Source organism: Anser brachyrhynchus (assembly GCF_964034855.1).
Source record: "Anser brachyrhynchus genome assembly, chromosome: 6".
NCBI lineage: Eukaryota > Metazoa > Chordata > Aves > Anseriformes > Anatidae > Anser > Anser brachyrhynchus.
The window spans coordinates 40704977-40726141 of NC_137700.1; the positions used below are offsets into that span (position 1 = coordinate 40704977).

The 21165-nt window shown below is 40.6% G+C and overlaps 1 long non-coding RNA gene across 1 annotated transcript; it reads left to right on the forward strand.

Annotated features, from left to right (window-relative positions):
• Nucleotides 1-12167: 12167 nt before the first annotated feature.
• Nucleotides 12168-15707, forward strand: LOC308197133. Its single transcript, XR_013952613.1, has 2 exons — nucleotides 12168-12303; nucleotides 13123-15707. It is a non-coding gene; the product is annotated as an uncharacterized lncRNA (long non-coding RNA).
• The last annotated feature ends 5458 nt before the right edge of the window (nucleotides 15708-21165 follow it).

Here is a 21165-nt window from a genome sequence, read left to right on the forward strand (position 1 = left end):
CTCTAAACTGTGTACTCACATCGGCACTACTTTCTCACATCAGCCAGTTCTTATGCAGTTCAGAAGAGTGATCTAGGAAAGCTTAATTACGGAAAAAAAAAAAAAAAAAAGATGATTAGGGTGAGTAAGAAAAAAGAACTTGTCTCTTGAATATAAAATTCTTTATGTTATAGTATCAACAATATACAATATAGAATTTGAAGTTCTGGATTCTTTTAAAGAGGACCAGAATTTTAGTTAATGTTGCAATAAAACATGTTTGTAAATAAGTAACTAACAACTATTCCGCAAAACAGATTATTTTATAATACTTGTCCCTTCCCCAAATACTCACATTGTTTATATCAGCTCATAGAGTTTATTATAGTATTTGTAGTGGAAATCTCTAATTTGATATTTCTCTAGTGAGTTTAATGAGCCTGAAAAGTGACATTTAGAGCTAGTTTTCTCTTTGTGCTTTGAAAAATGAAATACAAGTAGTTATCTGTTAAATGAGATAATTACATTGCTACTTTGCTAAAGGCACATATTAGTGATTTTTAGCTTGTTTCACTTAATTAAAGCTTTACAAAATGTAGAGTGCCAAACCGTTAATAGACCTGTTGGAACAGTTACTGAGACCGTGAAATAAAACCAGTTGTTCTAAACAAGTCACAAAAAGAGATTGATGAAATGGCTGGCAGCTCAGACATAAATTTAAGCTTTGGCTGCATTAGAGCAAATGTAATAATAGCGGCAAGTAACCAATATTTTTAATTTTACTGATCTTTCTGCAATAATTATAAGGAACTTTTAATGTCTGTAATTAGACCGTTAGAGATAGGGTGACTTAGACCAGTGCTGCACTGTGAAAAATTGGATACTTATCATAATTGAAAATTAATCACTTTTCATTACCAGGAAGGGATGCAGTTATTATTTTGAATGGGCTGAGATACATCACATTAATTATGGGCAAATAAATTCACATATTTGAAGTTAGCAACTTTGATGCCAGTGGGCAAGTCGGTGCCAGAAGTATCTCTGGTGCCATAATATGTTTGACACTGAAAATTGCTGTATGTTTGCCTGACTAGTAATTGCAGCGCAGAAGTTCGTCTTGCTAAAAGACTTGCTGAATTTTATTAGTCATTCCCCCAGTGAACCATCTTTGGGCTTTGTCGTTTTGAACAACCCACACCCAAATGGGCAGAATAACTGATAAAACCAGATGTAACCCGAAACAAATTTATGCAGCTCTCCCAGAAGCCTCTGAGCAGGTTTGAACAGTGAGGTAAGGAATAGCCTACAATGTTCATTACACTGGCAGAAAATGGTGCAAATGCTTTGCTAGAAGTGTTAACTGGTCTTTTTGATGTCTGTGCTGAGGATGTGCCTTTCCCTGCTCATGTAATGGGAGCATATGGAGAGCCAGCTCCTCGCCCAAAGAGAATCAGCTCCAAGTTCAGTAAAGTTTGGGCTCTCAGGCAGGTGAGCCTCTAGTGGGGAGAAGGCAAACACAGCTTGCAAAAGAGACTGCTTTTAGGCATGGCGCTCTCGGTGAAGTTGTTTATTTTATCCAAAGTGAGGATGTGGGCACTGCAGGACAGTCCAGGCAGGGAAGTCTCTTGTAATCAGGGATGGTACAGAAATAACATTTCTGGACCAGCAGCAGTTTTAAATGGAAATACATTCTGAAAAGCTAACCTTTTCATATGAAAATGTGGATGAAAAGTATTTTTTTTTATGTTTTGATGAAAAAGATCTCTTTTTTTTTAAAGCAGCTCTGCTCTTTTGCTATGTGTTTTCACTGACACTAGATTTATGACTTTAACCATCATGTGTGGCACCCTCAGCACCCTATAATGCCTTTGCATTTAAAAGGTGGCATTTTATGCTCAAAAGATGATGTGAAAATGTCACCATCTTGCTCAACAATTCTTCTCCTCGTGCATCTGTCACTGATTCCAGCTGCCAAGTGCAAGGGCAGCAGGCATACAAAATCTGTTCCCAACACTGTTTTGTATGTCGGCAATAGGCTCTTGCCCAGTTATGAATTTCTTAGAAAACACCCAATCTTAGGAGCAATAAATGAGCATAACAGCGAGGGAGACGCTTCCCTTCTCCCTGGCTCTAATAGCTTTGTTCTGGCTGCAGCAGGAAGGGTGGAAATAAAAGCTCTGCCTGTCCCTGCGGTTTCATATGCACAGCCCAAGTGTCCGGGCTGCACACCTTTCTCTCCTCTCATTAGGCTGAGCAAGGATGTGGCTGCTCATGACTGGGTGATTGATGTCAAATGTAGTAGCAACATTAAATTTGTCTGAAAAGGACAAAGAAAAGCATTATTCACTGTAAAAATCTTGTCTAAAGTTCCCATCTAGCCAGTGCTGTTCCTAAATTACATTTGTATGAATTTTAAAATGGTTTTTTAAATTTCTTGGCCCATGATTGTTCCCAAGGTCACAAAATCAGAAAGCTGGGATCTCAGGCTTGTTAAGACTAGTAGTGAAAAATGTGCCTGTAATATATCTTCATATTTGCAAATGTATTTTATTGCTGTCCATATCCTGTGAGAAAAATCCAATGTTCTTAAAAGACAAGCACTGCTTGTTATATAGACACTTATTAATGTTTATTAGAAACTCATCTCACTAACATCCATGGCTTTATTGGAAGTTCCTTAAGTAGCAAATCCAATTTCCTTTCTTATGCTTGTGCTTACTTAATTAACATCAAAAATTGAATGAAGCAAAACAAAGTTTGATATTCATTTTAATAAGTTATATAAAGTTAGCATAATCTCATTGAGCACATTCTTCATTGCTCCAACTGCATACACAAAGTGCCTTTGCAGCTCCTTAGTTTAGAGCTTTGCATCATGTACGTTAGATAACCTAGCAACTAATGAGACAACCAGGAGAAGAAAGGAATGAATTTTAAAAGAATCCCTTTACAGCCTGTGTTCTGGGGATACAGGGCTGTGTGCTGTGCAGCGGTGCGTGCTCGGCAAGTAGCTGGAGATGCTTTGGTGTAGTAAAGGACTGGGACCTACTCCTGAGAGGAGAGGTTTTGCAGAAAACCCTTCAAAGAGCCAACAAGGAAACACATGGCATAATGCTTTTAAGGACAGAAAACAGGGATCTACAGCGTGTTTCTGTTTATGGCACTTTTTGGGCATGCATCATCCCACCCTGCAGTGAGTTCAGCCCGACGCACGCACCAGCTTAAGGCTGCACCCACTCTGGCAACTCGCTCTTGTCAAAATATTTACCTGGTCATGTGATGTCTGTTGACCTTAGAACAAGCGTTATCACATTGGAAAGTAATGATAAAAAAATGCAGTACTACAGTAAAGCTATTATAAGCTTGTGCCATTACTGGGGAATATGGTATTGATTTCTTAATAAATTATGCCATAACTTACATTTTTGCCTTAGGTTAACATTTAACACTGCAAGCAGAAGAAAGGTACAATATCATACTGATATCAGAACAAGATTTACACAACCACAGACTTCAGCACATACTTTGAAATCAGGAGTGGTGGAGCCTTGGCCACCTGGGTTTGTGGTCGTCTCCTCTCCTGCGGCACCTGGGCAGGGGGTACCTACGAGGTGTCCCAGGGAGAGCCTGCGTTGGTTTGATTGCTCTGCTGCCCAGCTCCTCTTCCAGATGGTACAAGGTTCAAAACCAAATTGCGACCATTCCTTGCAATGAGAGAACCTTGCTCCAGGAGAGCTGAATATCAGCAAGGAGTGTCTCTGAAGTAGTTTTATGGAAGCGAAAGAAAAAAGAAATCCAGCCTAGTAATTGTTGTGAGAAGCTCTTTTTATGTTTAAAGTGAAGTTTTCTCTGCCAGAGTGCTAGATGAGAGTTTTATTTATAACTTTTATTTTTCACAATTTTTATTTTGGAAGAAAAAGTCACTTTAATCAACTTTTTCACTCTGTCTTTTTCCAGGGAAGGGGAATAAAATCATTAAAAGAGAGAGGGAGAAAGTTCTGCACCATTCTTCTAGTGGCTAAATATAAATACAACTGTAAATCTTGAGCTGTATCACATGTATTCTGCTGGTAAATGGGAATTAAAAACAGAGTCTTTGCTAGAAGGGCCCTCAGTGAAACCTAAACAGCAGCTCTATCTGTGTGTATCAGCATTCAACACAGAAAGAGAAGGTGGGGAAGGAAAGACATCTTGGCTTTGGATGGAGTGTTGCTCACTACTGTGCTGTAACCTTTATTCCTGAGACAAATATTTCAAAAGCTATTTTTTGCCTCCCATTTTCTACCCAGTTAGCATCAAACAGCCACTCTTTTCTTCGTCATTTGCAGGAGTCCTAGCACTGAGCCGCAGTTTTCTAGGCAGTGTAATGTTTTCTAGGTGGTTCTGAGCATATCGCTCCCTTACATCATTACTGGGATACATCATTATTTGGGTACATGATGATGGGATAAGTGTTTTCATGCAAACACCTGTGCATACACTTTTCCCTGTTCATTACTCACGGGCAATCCAGGTGCATAAGCACCATCACTGTGAATTTTCTTACCCTACAGATATACTGATTTGCAGCAGAAAGTTCTTAAATGCAGGTCTAGTCTGAGTGTGGTCTCCATTGCCAGAGGAAACAAGGACACCTGGGGCAACACAACCGAGAGTCTGAGAAATTACAGTGGAAGATAGTAGATAGATCCAAATCTATCACATATATCCACACCATGAGTACCTGCAACAGGCTAAACTATTGAGAAAGCAGCTGAGCAAAGAAAGTGAATGAGTAATTCAGGAGAAGGCTGTATTTCCAGAGGAAAAAGAGCTAATGGGCAGGATGGAAATGGGCTCACCAGCACCAGAAAATGAAAGCATATTTCCTGTTACTAGGTTGTCTTGTTAATGCTGTACTGACAAGAGAATGAACCCTCTAGAATAAGTGTCAGCTGCAAAACCAAAATCTGCAATCACGGGTACATTCGTCTTTCTGAAACCTGCATTTGTGTACCATTTCTACACACGTGCTTAGAGAATACGGTAGAAATTTTGCTCCCTCAATGTAGGAATAAACTCAGACAATTTTTAGATACTTACCAAAATATCCTCTAAGTAAAAAATGTAGAAGTCCCCATTAGTATTAAACATTTCCTCTTCGTGCTGTCAGTGCTGCCATAGAAAGAGAAATGTACCTCAGCTTGGCTCAAGCTTAAATCCCCTCTCTCCTTGTACTCCTTAAATAGCAGATTGTCAGCTTAAGAAACTTGTTGCTGCTGATGACCGTGATTCATGACCTATCTAAAAGAACTGGGAAGTTAATGGCTGGTTTTCGTATCCTGATAACCGCATTGTGCTCTGATCTCCTGGCGTCTAGTTTTACATTCATTTAGAGGCCTTGTAGTGGCTGTTTTGTCTTTCAGTCCCCATGGGGCCTGGTTTGATACTCCTCCCAGGGCTAAACCTGCCTTTGGTGGAGCTGCCCCTGACTTACGCTTGTGGAGGAGGAGACCATGGGGCCATTGGCTTTAATGAAGTCAAACTGTTGCAACCAAAGGCAGGATTTTTTCTCTTTAGTTTGAGGTACATGAGCACTTCTGGACCTGCGTTACTTTGAAAAACCTAGCTTGATCACATGGAACGTAATGGTCTAAAATTAAAAATCATGTTTGCAAATTCATATTAATTAAAAAGGGACATCTGAAGCCAAACAAAAAATCAATGAACTAGCTGGTTCTTCCTCAGTTAAGTAACGTAATTTGTTCAATTTGTTTTATGTCTCTAAGTGAAGAACCTTTTACTCACTTTGATTCATGGATGGAGGTTAGAAAATGGTACAGTAGAAAGGAAATTAACATTTAACCTGCCCGCCTGCATATCCTAGCTGATGTCTCAATGTGACTGCAGCTGTGAGTAAATTCTCCCAATAAACCAGACAGAATATCTATAATATTCATATGGCTACTCGTGCCTTGAGGATAACTCAAGCTCTTTTGTAGCCATTACAGACCAAATTAGGAAGAATAATTTGAGCAGGATGTAATACTATTTGACATATATCTAGTTTTTCAGTTAAAACTTAAGGGGACAGACCTTTAGCCAACATACATCACTGCGGCTTCACGGACTTAAATCCTGATAGGGTCTGTGAAAACTGTGAGTTTGACAGCCCGGAGACCACAACCTGTCTTTTCTGAATACAGAGTTATTCAAGCAAAACCATGGCACGACTCTATTGGAGCATGCAATTTCAACATGTAGAGCATTTACCTCCTCGTCTGGAGGCAAAGCTCATGAGTAAAGAGGCAGTGTGGGGGCTTATTGAATGTGGACTCTCCTGTGGAGCTGGCCTATGAATAATCAGATTTGAGGCCTTCTCCGTGTTCTTCCTTTCCCCTACAGAAAGGTGTTATAACGTGACTGACTGTGCCTAAGAGAGACAGTATGAAAAAATCTACCCACTATAGTCATACGGTATTTAGTTTATGTGGAGTGCCAGGCTCTTTGTCTCCAAATGGCACATGGGCGACTCAGTGTCAAAAAAAGAACTTCATAAATTGCTGAGAGAGAAGGCAATATTTTAAAATAAAAGTGGAAAGTACATTTTAATTTCATCAGGAAGCTTGAGGATGCTTCATGATGTTTCTCAATCTTGTTAGCACTTCAGTATGTCTTGGCAAATATGTGTGCTGCAAGAACATTAAAGGTCAGTCCAAGGCATCTGAAGAACAAATATTTCAAAAAAATATTTTATTTTTATTTTATTTTTATTTTTAAAGAAGAATGAAGGGATTTTGAGCCAACTATTTTATAATACTGACAGAAGAAAAAATAGAAAGTTGAATAAAAATAAAAAAAATCCAACTCCTTTCTTGCTAGCTGTGGTTTGCCACCCCACTGTAGAAACTTATGGCTTTGAATTTTTCACTGTCATATTGGAGATAGAGTTTAATGTATTTATTTTTGGTAGTAATCACCCTGGAAGCAATTGCAATGCAACATCTACTAGAGTCTGGCATCTGTGAGTGACTCAGATGAGAAGCAGGGAGGTGACTGGTTATAAAAGAAGAAAGCTGGTGTTTACACTTAGAGATATGCACCTTGTGTAATCAGCTGGGATGGAGAGAAAGGCAGAAAAGGCCTGTAACAGTTTAATGGGTATTTTGATAAAATATTACTTTTTTTTTTCTTTCTTTTTTTTTCATATTTTGCCAGAGTGAGGCAGTGTTTAATAAGCAGGATGATTATGGTGAATGCAGAAAATCTTTTTGTATTCATGTTTCTGCCCCCTTCCAGGTAATAGTAGCCTAATCACACAGTAATAAAGATAGGCTCACAAAATCTTATTTCCTTGTAAATTCAAAACCTGACTGCCTAAGAAGTTGGGGAGGATATAGGAGCCTATTTCTTCTGTGGAATGTTTCTGACAATGGGTGCAAGGCAAGACACATATCTGTCACATCTACAAGCAGACATGCTGCCTACGTATTAAAATTCACCGTGGCCTGAATTTACCTGACTCTGTAATCTCCTTGTGGTCTTTCCTGATTTCCTTGGCTGTACTGCAATGTTTTGTGTCATATCAGCGGTATGCTCTTGGAGATAAGGACCAAGAGCTTGCTCCTAGCCTCTAACAAAGGAGTTTTACATAATTTTGACAAGATACGACAGCGTTAAAATTAGGACAGCTGTCCCATTTAGGCACTCCCTTCACATCTCTGATGGAAAAGGTTATGGCCTGTTGTCATTCCCCGAGTCCTTTGGAAGTGGATTTCTCCTCCAAGCTTCTGGCTGAGCTCTCTGGGTGCTCGTTTCCCAACTCACTGTCAGTCAACGTGAGTTGGTTGAGCTGGGGTCATTGAAGTAGCAGATCTGTGCTAACATGCTTCCATTCTTCAAAATGCATTCAGGAGCAACCACGTGAGCTGGTCAGTTTGCAGATCTGCAGGATGGTCGCTGTGGCAAACAGGGTCACAAACCAGGGACATTTGTCTCTTGACCTGCTAGTTGGAGCCTAGGAGGATGCTGCTGGTGGTGTAAGGTGCGCTGATATCTTAACTGGGTGCTGATGGCTGTAGGAAATAAGAATATAAAAGAGGCTAGTGGACTCCTTCCCTCCACTCGTCTAGGTGGAGAGAATAGTGCCTGTATCTCTTTATATGTTTTAGGGCTGTACTCAGTATGTTGGGTACAAATTCTAAGCTATTTTTATGTACCAAATTCCTGCTGAAATACTTTGAGGATGCAGAATGCAGAAAACAAAAATAAGATAATGCTAAGATACAAGGCAGTGGCAGAACCTTATATTGTACAAACACATTTCTGTTTCAAATGGGGTTTGGTTTTGTTCCTTTGTGACTATTATTAGAAACAATTTCAAGACAGTAGCTTCCTATGCCTCTTTCAGAGACGTGGAGTAAAGTATCTGTCTCCATATGTTGCAGACAAGAAAAAAAAGAGAACAGAATACAGAAAATATTGCTTATGTCCCGTTAGATCCAGCTTTTTTGTTTGCACGTCATTTGATTATGAGTATTTTCAGCCATCTAACACGTTAATACTTCTCTGCAGGGAGGGGTAGGGTTCATAGCCTTTTCAAAGCAGCACTAATGAGTGCCTTTAACTTAATAAAATGATCATTTGCCAACTACTTACCATAATGTGAACTAGATGCTTTCAGTCCAGAGATTAAAAGGAGTTTTCTTTGTAAATGCACTGTAGTTACTATTACTTCATAAGTAACATGCAGATATAAGGGATGCTCATGGGTTATTGTTTTTGAAATCTCAGGATCTCATAAAATAGGTTGGAAGGAGTTGCTGGAGTCTATATTGTTCCAATAATATATGGATTATCACTCTCTAAATACGCAATGACATAAAAGGCAATAATGTCTTTTATGGATCCCATGTGGCCTATTACACTAATGATCCATGAATAATGGGGTCATGGGATGAGTTTTGAACAGTGCCTTTCTTTGTTGGTTGTTTTTCTCATTTATTTACCCAGGAAAATTCAGTTTTAAGTATCTGCTTTTCAGCAGGGTCCTACCATTTACTGAGTTTTCGTGTGGGTTAATGGATGCCAAAGAGGTCAAGTGACTTCCCAAAGGTTATACAATGAATCACTGAATTTCTTGAGAATAAAATATGAGAACCTCCTAGATTTCTGTCTTTTGCTCTGACTGATAGTAAAGCAGAGAGATTTTGAGACCAGCACGACCTCTGCTATATCCTCGTGCTGCTGCTTTGAGGAGGCATCAATGCCTGGCATTCACTGCAGAAATCTGAAGCTCACGAAGCAATATTTCCCATATTTATCACTGAAACAACCATGAAGAGCAGAAGTGCTGCAATGCCATCAGGCTTTTTTGGTCCTTGCAACATATAATTGTCTTTTAAAAAACAAACAAGCAAGCAAACACAACCCTTTGCAAAGTAAACGCATGGAAGCTGGCAAACACAATTAAATCTAATGCTGATCCAACACAACAAGGGTGTTTAGACTTAATTATGTTTGCCATCTTTAACTGTTGCTGCAGTGGTGTCCCTCTCCCTCCACGGGGAAAGCCTCCACGTGACAAATGGGCTTGGTGCTGCTCCTCTAAGCCCTGTGGACATGGAGACTGAGTTGCAGGAGGCATGGCCATGGGTGGGTGACCGTGTGGCTCTCAGGTCTCCATCTGCCCGCGATGCTCCCTCTGAGCTCTTCTGTGTGTCTTTGGGACCACCACCTCCATGCTGGAAGCACCGGTGGAGACGAAGAACACAACGTACAGGGCCAGCAGCCTTGCTCTGGCCTTCCAGCTTCTTCTCGAGCCCCCCATTAGAAGGAGAGGGGCTGTCACGCTGGGAGAGATGCTGGCCAGGCGTGCACACCTGGGCACGTCTCACCTCAGCTTGCTCAGCTGCAGAAGTGATGCAACTCTTGCTATCTGCCTGTCTTTCCTGGTTTGGCATGTGTACAGAGCTCTGCAGCTCCAAAGGGCTCGTTATTATTATTATTCCTACATACTGAATATTATTTTATGCATTTAATATACTGGAAAGCAATTACAGAATGTAAGGTACTGCGGAAATACGGAAAGATCTGCCTGGAATAATAATTTGATTTGGAAACTTTGTTGCTAAAAGACTTCAGGGTAAAATTGTAGTGCAACATATGAGCTTTTAATGAAATGACTCCCATTACTTCTAATATAAATGGAAAAAACCTACATACCACATGGAAAATTTTCATTTAATTAACAAATAATTTGTATTAGAATAGAGTCATCAAATTCTAATTCATCAAACAATATTAAGCAATGAACTGAAAATGTTTCTAGCATGAACGTCTCCATATTTATACGCCTCCAAGCTGGAAACTGTGTCAGTTATTTATCTGAAAAGGCATCAGGTTAAAGCTGGTGCTCACAGGTGTAGAACTATTACAGAAGAGCCATGAGAATCAGGCAACAGATCTCTGATCCGACTACATTTATTGTCGTTAATATCTGGTAGTGGTTTACTGGAGGTGGCTGAAACATATCTAGGCAAAGGGCATGAGGCCAAAGAGAGTGTTTTAGTTATTTCAAATTAGTAGGAGGTCACAATTAATTAATGCTGCTTGTGGTTCCTTAAGCTGTGTGTATGCTGTGTGAATATATATATATATATATTTTTGGTGTGTCATTTTGCCTTGCCTCTGAATGAGCCGGTACTGTTGCTCTCTCTGTAATAGCTGAGTGCCTGCAACCATCTTACTTAAAAACAGATTTAAGACTCGTACCATTGGGGAGAACTCACACAATGGCTTTCTGACAGCCCGTTGCACACGCTGATCAAGGCACTGGCTTTGAAACAGTTTGGCTTATAATTACATCTTTACAGCTAACTGGGCTATCCAAATGATTTTCTTCTCTCCCCCTCCCCACGTCTACTGACCTGTGGCTAATGAGATTTGTGTTTCGATTAGTTGTAGAACATAAATTAACTAATCAATGAGAATGGATTCACATCCTTTCTTGTAAAAGAGCTCTGCTGCAGTGATCTGTATTTAATATTCAAATCAATTTCAAATTCTCAGGATGATTCTGCTAATATGGCAGGCTGGGACTCGCAGCATCTGTATCCTTGCCATAGACTGTAAATAGGGGATGCTTATGAAATCGCTCACTGACCTCCAAAGCCTTCTCTGGTCTCATTGATTTACTATTTCACTTAATAGTGATGACGAGCAGCTCAGAGGCTGGCAATGAAGCTTGGAAAGTCACGTGAGAGAGCATTTTCCCTTTACTTTAAAGAGTGTTAAGACTAAGAAGAGCTCAGGACTTTGAAAAAGGCTGTTTGTTTTTGATATGAAAATTTAGGGTCAATTTTATGTTCCAACTCAAATTTCCCCTGTTCCAGAGATGAGGGTAAGAGACAGCCATTACCAAAAAGCTGTTTTCCAAGGGAAAGGTGCTTTCATTTGCTTTCAAGGTACAGAGAACTTTATCTTTTGCCTTGCTGTAATTGTCTCATCTGTACAATTAACCAGCATCTTGGCATAAAATGTGAAAATTTGTACAGTGTTCAAAGCATCTGTGGCCTTTATGGTACAAGTTCTGTTAGTACTGAAGCCACAGAAAATTAAATGTTCCCCAAAGAACTTCCAGATGTGTTTTATTCTAATAGGGTCATTATACAGTAAATTAAAAAGCAGGGTAAATGGAACTGTAAAATTTAAATTACTCTAAAACCACATCTCTTTGCTTTGAACATTCATTTGTGGGGTTGCATTTGCAATAAATGTGAATTAGGCAGCTGCAATAACTGTTAATCATATATTTATAAAATAGTAATGAGGAAATGAATAGCAGAGTAAGACAGCTGCACATTTCTCTAATAGTATGTCAACTGTGAACATAATAAGATGTAGAAAATTGTTTGGTGCTATGCTGATAATGCAGCCGAATGTAAGAGATCACTTCAACCTCTTAACTTTACAGGAAATTATATATAAAATCCATAAAAAGCCATAATAATACATTAGGCCTCTGAATTGTAGTCAATGTTTTTCTTTGCTTTGATTTTTCTGAAATGGGCCATACTTTTCCCAAAGTAATCTGCCAAAGATCACTAAGGCTTTTGTTTCAGGCTGCACTTTATTCACCATCTTGCAATTTTATTTAAAAGATAGTGCTTCTAAAAGCCCAAAGTGATCTAACTTCCCTCTTCCAGGGGGTGCCGGACCCCCCTCCCTCTCCTAGCAGAGTTTTCGTCAGCTTTCCGAGCATCACGCCTCAGAGCCCCAGCGGCGTTATCCCTGCTGAAGCTGCTGATTAAATTCAGAACCCCACATGAGGCAAAGCAAAAGGTGAAATTAAATTTTTATATGTATGTATATACGGCTTTAAAAATAGGAAACGGTTGTCAACACGGTCTGGGGGCATCTGGCTGTCTGTGGTAGCCGTGGTAAAATCATAAAGAGGTCAAGATAATTGCAAAAACAAGCCAACCACCCTAAACCCAAGAAGCAAATCGAAATGTTTGAGCAGCCCTCTAGACCTGCTGCCTGCACCAGCAGGCTCCGCAGCCTGCCCTCGTGCCAGGTGCTGCTCACTTGCTCTTGCAGTTTTTAACCAGCCGTAATTGAATTTTGCAACTGAATTGGGGTGAAGAGGAGAATTAGAAAGCTAACAGGAAAAAAAATTAGGCAAGTGCTGGGCTGCAAACAGCTTATCGGCCAAGCAGGGAATAGGTGCTAAATGTGTAATAGGAAGGCTGCCACATGAAATGTCACTTATCAAAGTGTTAGCAATTGCAAGAAAAAGCAAGAGAAAGAAATGAGGGGCCCGATCCCAGCGCTTAGTGACAGCAGCAGCGTGATGAGAAGTTGCATGCTGGGCATGTGGTTTTGGAAGTCAGGATAAAACCCTTTAAAACCAGAGGGCACGGGCACACGGTGGGCATAGGAGGCCTGACAGATAGCGCATGGGGCAGCAAATGTCCTGACTTGCTACTGAAGAAAAATGTGTTTAAAGAGCCTGTTTTCAAAACAGCATACGTTTTCTTGCCCGATCTTACTGCTTTCTGCTGTACCTTGTTGCTATGCCTGTTTAATGTTGATTTGCATTTGGAATGACACAACCAGCTCACACTTTTTTTTTCTTTCTTTCTTTCTTTTAAAATACAGTTTTTACTGAGGGAAAGGAAGACAGAAGATCTTATAATCACCAGCCTTTTTGCCAGAATCTGTGGCAGTCCCAGGAGTCAGCCAGGGAAGGAGAAGTTGTCTCTCCTCTGGCTGGGAGGGCTGTGCCCTCAGCGCTGCCTGGGGAAGGGCGAGGTGAGGGGTGGACCAGAGGAGGTCAGGAGCTGTGCAGTACCGTGAGCTCTCTTAGTGTTTTCTGAAACCTTTGCAGTCACTCCATGGACCTAACCTTTAGCCTTCATCAAGCTGTTGCTTTAATGGACACGACTTTTTTTTTTTTTTTGTTGTTAAGAGTTGGCACAAATCTTTTCAGCCATCTTAAAAACTATAAAGGCATTGCACAGTGCCCAGAAGGAACAAAAAGCATCCTTGGTGTAGCCCCATCAAAGGAAATATTGTTTGTAAAACATCACCGTGTTATGCTGAGCTATCGTGGGCAAAAGAGAGACAGAAAGACAGATGCGGATAGAGACAAAGATATGGAGATATATTCAGGTTGAATTTGTCCTATGTGATTTTGGCCTTCTGCTTGCCAAAACAAAGCAAAAAAATTGCTCATGTTATTAAACGTAAATTAAAGGATAGCAATGGAAAATGGCTTGTTTTCATTTTTTTTTTTCCTCTGAAACAGACAGTTCAATTCTCCAGGAGAAGCAAAGTTCAAGCTCTCATTTCCCATTGTACATTTCTGTGTTAGTGCCTCACAAAATAGCAGTTCATTTCTGGAAATCCTATTACTGTCCACACTCAAGCAGCAACTTTAACACATACATCTGTTACCTGGCAGCTTCTTCCTACACAACTCCCACCTCTGAGAGTTAAAGCTTATAGTTTTAAAAGGAAAATTGAAATAGCCCAATTTTGAACAATGCACATTGGAGGGGAAAAAAAAAGGAAGAAAAAGAGCACATGCCACTGTCAGCTACGAGAGCCTCATCTCGTCTTACATTCTGATCCAGACAGATATAGAAAGCAGAGCGGTGCATTATCATTATCTTAGAGATGTTTATTTGGTGTGTGGACACTCAACCAAAGAACTAATGCAATCAGAAAGTTAAAATATATGGGCTGGAAATACAAATTCATTAAACGTACACAAAACGTATGCTGCAGCGGATCTGTCATATAAATTAGATTTTGACAATTATATGGATAGTCTGGTTGAGATGATATATGATTTGCTCACTTTATCTGTGCTGTGATTTAATTACTGCAAAAGATGCGCAGAGTTAGGACCCTGTCATTCTCTCATGGACCTAAGCTGAAGCGGAGCTGGGCCCATTTTGCATGCTTTATGTCAGCAAGTCGAAGGATTTTTGTGTATGTAAGTGCGTGTATATATACGTATGTATGTGTTTTTACGTGGGATGAGTCTGTGCTTGTACCCTCTGGACTTGCTGCAAATCTTTCCACTGACCTCAGCGGGGCTGGGCCTCACTCTTTCCCTGTGTGTGGCTTTCCAGCCCCGTGGGATCCTCCTGACCCCATATTTCACCGGTCAGGATTCAAAACAGACCATGAAGCGCCTGCTCACCCCCAGGATGCTCTGCACAAGCACCCGTGTGCGAGTGCAGCCACCCTCCACCACCGTCAGAAGAAAAGCTTCGGCCTCTGATGCTCGGAAAGCATCGCCGTGAGGTGAGGTGGTGGTGTTATGCTCGGCCAGGTCACATCAGAGATCCGGAAAATTCTCCCTTCCAGCATCCTCAGAGGCTTCAAAGAGACATCATCAGTGATGGGCTGCCAGCTCCTGGTGTGTCATCGAGGGGGAACGGGGAGCTCCGGCTCCTTCTGCTTGAAACCTTGGCTAAGCAGTGCTGGTGCCTCCGGCTCCCGCCTGCTGGCAATCAGCGGCCGTCTTCCGTGCTGTAAACACGGGCATGTACATGACGAATGCAACATCAGGCAGACAAGTGACAGCAACGTCTCTCCCCTGTCTGAATGTCGAATACGTATTAAAAAAAAAAAATCAAAAAAAAAAAAATCCCACCACTATTAAAACTGAAAACGTGGTTTGATAACTTCTTACAAATGCATAAATGCCACTTCTTACAAATGAACACTAGCAATCAATTTAATTTCTCAAATAAAACGATTAAATTGCTGTTATTGTGGAATCATTATTTTATTGCTAAAACCTTTTAAAATGTTAATTATTGTGCCCCTTGAAAAGCTTTCATCTTGCCTGACTTTGCTCTTACACAAAAAATGTCTCCTGGTTGCGACTTGCGAATTGAATGAAAATTCGTGCTTTACCTTTTCTCTGCCTCTCTCTTCACCACTCCCTCCCTCCCTCTCTCTCTCTATTTTAACACCTGCAACTATTCTCCTTGGCTGTAATATTTATATGAATTTAACTTTAATTTTTCTCTGCTTTCATCTTCTGAATTAGTCAGTATAAAGCATAGATCACTCCTTCTCTGCTGCTTTCCTGTTTATTTGCTTTAACAATAGATTCATTAACTAGATTTTGGTGCTCAAGCCATGCGGACACATCCATTTCAAAGGAGGCTTTAATGGCATTTCATATTTTTCTACATTAAGGAAGATTAAAGTATATTACAATACCCTTTACTGCTCTATTTTCTTCATTTTAGAAGTGGTCAGTTTTTAAATTTTTTTTCCCCTTTCTTTCATCTGCAGTGTTCAATAAATTGTCCAGGCCTTTCAGATGATAGTTCCAGCAAATTGAGTTCTATATTACAACTCTGAACCATTGTTTAGCCCATCATCAGTCAGATAAAGCACTCCTATTCACACAGGACATCAAAAGAACAAATATATGTTCAAAGTGGCTAAAAAGATTACTGTGACTTAGATATATCATTTCGTTAATTGTTAGTGATTATTCTACTAGTTTAGAGGTGGTAAATTTGCTGACTCTGAACTCGTGCTTGTGATGTAATCAGAGTGTAATATATAGATATTCACGGCTGTAAATTACACCATTCAAAAAGGGTCAGGCCTATCATCTTCTAATAGCTGGAGGTGGATTAATAGCAACATTTTAATGACAAGAAAGATGCAGACGGACGTCTTCATTTCACATCTATCGTACGTTACAAAGTGCTCCGGAGAATCTCAGCTGCACCCGCGCTGGGATGAATGGGAGGACGATCACCTTGGGTGCCGAGCCAAATCCAGCCTCGGTGCAGCTTGACAGGGACTGGTTGGGTTGTACCTGGGAGGAATCTGCCCCAGCCAGAATTGAGGCTTTTTGCTGGGTGAGGATGGCTAAGGTTAATGCAGGCAGGTCCCGATCCTACAGAGATTGATTCGGACGTGGTTAATGCTGTACTCTCTGAGCAGTGCCTTGGAAAGCAGCGGTGATATTTTAATGACTCCCACACCACGGTATCCAGGTACCACAGGGACCTAATGTGTTTGTCCTCAGATCCAGGTGCAAAAGGGAGGGATTTCTGAAGTGGGAGACAGAGATACACAACCTGGGGCCCCCTGGGATACAGAGGTTTCTGGCTCTGAGAAACACTCCAGCATCTGCCTGGAAGTTTAAGGTCACAGTAAAAGGCTGAGGCAGAGAAGGAAAAAGAAATGAGCCTGTCTGAATTGCCAGCCTGCAGAGACTCAGGCTTCCTCTGCAACCACTGACACATAAGTATCTCGATAAAAAACATGCATATTCGCAGGATATAAAGCGAACACACGTTCGTCTTTGCAAGCTTCTGCTCTTCAAAGGTAATTTCAGAAATCTTGCAGACGCACAAACTTTAGCATGAAATGTTGAATTGGCCACGATTGCGTGCTGCAATTCTTTTTTTCACGCACATTGTCCCTGCATCGGGTGCAATAGGAAGGAAATGCTAAGGATGCCTGATCGTATGTGAGGCTACTGGCTGGAAGACAGATTTTACAGCAGAACAATCGCAGGGTGTAGGTTTTAGGCAATAAGCAGGTAGCCTCGTTCTCTCAAAAGAAAAAAGAAAATAATGGAAAACTGTAACATTCATTTGGAGGCCTCAAAGGCATAAAAAACCCAATTCCAACTGTTATAGGTCCCTGCAGGAGTCTACAAAAGAACTAAGCTTTTTAAGTAAGAAAACTAGATTTTGGCCCAGAGGGCCCTGTCATTGCTGCTTAATAGATGAAACTCTTTTGATACAAATATGCTGTTTACTTCTCAGCTTCAGCTTTCATAAAATATAACCTTTTTATGATTTACGACCCCAGAAAAAGTGCAGGATGGATTTTTAGCTCTGAATTGGTTGAATGTCAACAAGAAAAATATAGATAACATATAGAAATAGCAGGGTGTTAATGCCACACAAAATGATGAAATTATTTTTGTTTAGAAAAGTTAAGTTTGTTCTTAAAGTTCTTTGTGAGTGAAACTGAGGAAAGGGTTTGCTGGTAAAGCACGGGAAGCCTTACATAATACTTCCTTTGTGCTTCAAGACAGGGTTGGTCTGGTTTGAAAATGTAAAAGTGATGACACAGAATCCAGCTGTGACTTTGGGATGGGCCGGACCATGTGCAGTGGCTGGTAACTCTGCTGGTATTGACCCAGATTTATGTATAGTATGCCAGAGCAAGCATTTTAGATTTAGGTCTTTAATGATCAATTCAAATTTAAAGACTTGTTCCAAAACTAAAGCTGTACAAAGACACTGATTACTTATTAAAATTATTAAAATCGTATAAAAATGATCAGAAGTGACATCATCTAGCCTTCCTTTTTATTTGCCCGTGTTATATTTTTTCTTCTTGACATGCATATCCAAGCCTATGGACATATTTTAATATACCATACACTGGTCTGTGATTAAACTTAAACCCAAACAAATTCTTGGTGATGCAAAATGAAAAATATCAGAGCTTTGAGGACTGAGACAAAAAATGTTAAGATCAGGGAATAACTGTCACCAAGATTGCACACATTCTCATTTTTATGGTTTTCCATGTTGAGCTATTTCTCTTGCAGCTTCTTTGCTTAGCATTAGTGGCATGCTTCTTTTTTGGGTGGCTTTTTTTCACGTTGTTTGTGAAGTGGCAGAGCAAAAAAGAAAAAAAAAAAGAGAAGAAGAAAAAAAAAAAAGTTGATTTTTCTGGATGCTTGGGAAATAGCCTGATTCCAGACAAATTGCCCAGGAAGGCTCTGAAATGACTTGGCCTGCCACAAAGGCAAGGTTGTAAAAATTGAAAAGGTTTTCACTTTTGACTCTTCCAACTATTGCAGAAAGAGATATTTTTTGGTGTATGGCCTCTGAAAACTGTCGTTGAGCAAATTAAAATAACAAAAATACCAGTCTGTGAACATCACAGGGTACTACTTGGGCAGGGTGTACGTTGGGTGTGCAGGGACAGTGGCTGCCAGGAGGGTGAAGTGGGTAGTGCTCAGCAGGTATAGGAAAGGTACACAAATATTGTTGTTAGAAACCACCTTACCCACTGATCTGGATGCTCCCCTCCTGGGCATTGCAGAAAAGAGAAAGGAAACATGAACGGAAAATGGTGGGAAGGCCTGGGAGAAGCGATGCTGCTGGAGCGTTATCCTGGAGACCCTGAGTCCTCGGGGCTGACATGGCCTGAAGGGCTGGGTAGGTATCTGCAGCAGATACACCAGGGCTATCTAGCACAACTCTTTCTGCCCGTGGGATGGCTGGGATCCTGTCCTCGATCGGGGAGCCAGCAAGAGCCCTGTGAACCCAAGCTCTTACAATGTCTTGATTTTCCTATATCTGGTTAAAGTAAGGTGGAGAAATCCACTCTTCTCCTAAAATAATATATATATTTTTTTGTAGTCATCACTCACCTATACACAGACAAACCAGGCAGCCATTGGTCCTTTATGACAAAGGTGAATACAATGCCCTTGACCTGGTCTTCAGGCTGGAAGAACTGAAAAGCAGCAACCTGGCACCTTACAATATAGTACTACTTACAATAAAGTAATCAAAATTTGGCCTAGCTCACCCATAATTTTAATCTAAAAAATCCGGTTAATCTTATTTTTACAGCAGATAACAACTATATAACAATTATTTGCACAGTTGCACAAGTGTGCTTCCTGGCTTAAATTTTTGGTAAAGTGATGCCAGAAATCTGAAAGCTGTCAATTTTGCAGATAGCCACAGCACAACCCAGTGAGTATTGGTGATGTGACATCAAACAGAGAGGTCTTGGTCAGGGTCCTTGTTTCTATACATTTATTTTATGGTTAAAGTCAAGCTTATTCATCATCTTGAGCTGGTGATTCTGGCTGATCTGGTTTGTTTGCCATAAAGGAGCACTCTGTGCGTCACATTGCCAGTTTCTTGTGTCTATGTCTCATGGTGTGTACTTTGAATTGTGAAAAAAACAAGCAAAAATAAATCCTTAAAATACACACCTGAAATATACAAATGAAGGAAGGGATGCCATTAGCTGCCTGCTGAGCAACTTGAAACCTTGGGGCTATTTTTCCTCTTTATTTACCTCTGAAAAGCCCTCTCTTTCTAGGAAGGTTTTAAGCACTTGGTTGAAGTTCAGTGCGTAGTTTAAGTGCTTACCTGAATGCCTCTGTCCATTTTTCCATTAGTCAGTCAATATCTTTACAGAGCTTTGAAAAATGCCATGGAGGAGAAGGAGAGGAGACCTGCAAAGATGGCCATTGACCCAGATGTTCAAAGTTACTCAAGAAGCAAACGAGGCAAATATTCATCCAAGGGGATCTACAAAAACACCAAAACAAGGGAATACTTCAGAATTAAACCTACACTGAAAATTGCCATGCAAACTGGTTGGAAACTGAAATTAGAGGATTCCCACATTTGTCAGGATGGTGTCCATTCAGCTGGTGAACTCAAGAAAGTAACCTCAGAAATGGTCACTAGGCCGAGCGACTACCAGTCTGGGTCACACTGAGGTGTTACCTTCATTTTATACAGACAACCCAACTCCCCTTTGACTTCCCACTGCTTAGGTCAGCAGGCTAGCCATTGCCATCGCTAAAAAGCAGATTGCCTCAAGAAACTCCTCACTTGTATCATTTTCTATAATATGAATTATCGTGGATCTGGGCCTTTTGTGTTTTACTCTGCTAATCTGAGCCCTACCTCACCCCTCAGTTTGGAAGTCTCCATGATCCCCAGTGAGCTTGGCTGTGGGAAAAGACTGTAGAAAGGTCAACACCTGCCTTTGAAGGCACCCTGAAGCCCTTAGAGTTTGCCTGGTCAGTACAGGAGGTGGAAAGAGACTTCAGCCTGAACAATTCAATTCAGCCTGGGGACAATTTTGTTACAGTGCTGCTGCAGCTGTCAGGGTAAAGTATAAGTCTGTGCAGGGGTCTAGGAGACAAGAAGTGCAGAAAGCTTCAGATAAAACTAGCTTAGAAACATTCATTTCCTCTAGGAATACTCTTTCTGAACTTGTGACTGAAGCTGTTTCTTGTAGATTGGCCTCTTCCTTGAGTGAATATATTAGTGAAAATAAATAGGTACACCTCACTGAAGAGATGTTGGCTACAAGAATATATTCCTGCATACATCCGTGTGTGAATGCTGTATGTGACAGTTTAAATGTAACAGTCCATCTGATCTGCTCTCATGCCCTTGTTAAATGTACAGACATATTCCTGGGACATTATAGTCAGCAATATGTATGAAATGAGATTGCATTAAACCTGGAAATGACCCACACTGTGAACTCTGCAAGCAATATATTTTCAGACATATCAACCTTAGAGCTGTGAAAACAAGAAGGAACTCAGCAGCAGGGCAGCTTATACCTGTACGAGTAGGAGAAGGAAAGCAAACCTCACCCCTTCTTCTCAGGACATTCCCAGCCTTCCTTAGCCATCTCACTTCAGTGTCTTTCTCCCAAGCAGACTGAGGCTGTTTTTGAGGTGGTTTGGGGACTATTTTTGAGGAACAGTTTTTTAAAGGCATGTAGTTTACTTGAAGTTATACATATGAAAATACACTAGCTGCTCATTGCAAGAATTTACCAATGGATGTGCTGTGATCAAAATCAGGATCAGATGTCATTCTCACTATAAATGCAGTTCATCCACAAGTTACTGGCAGAGAA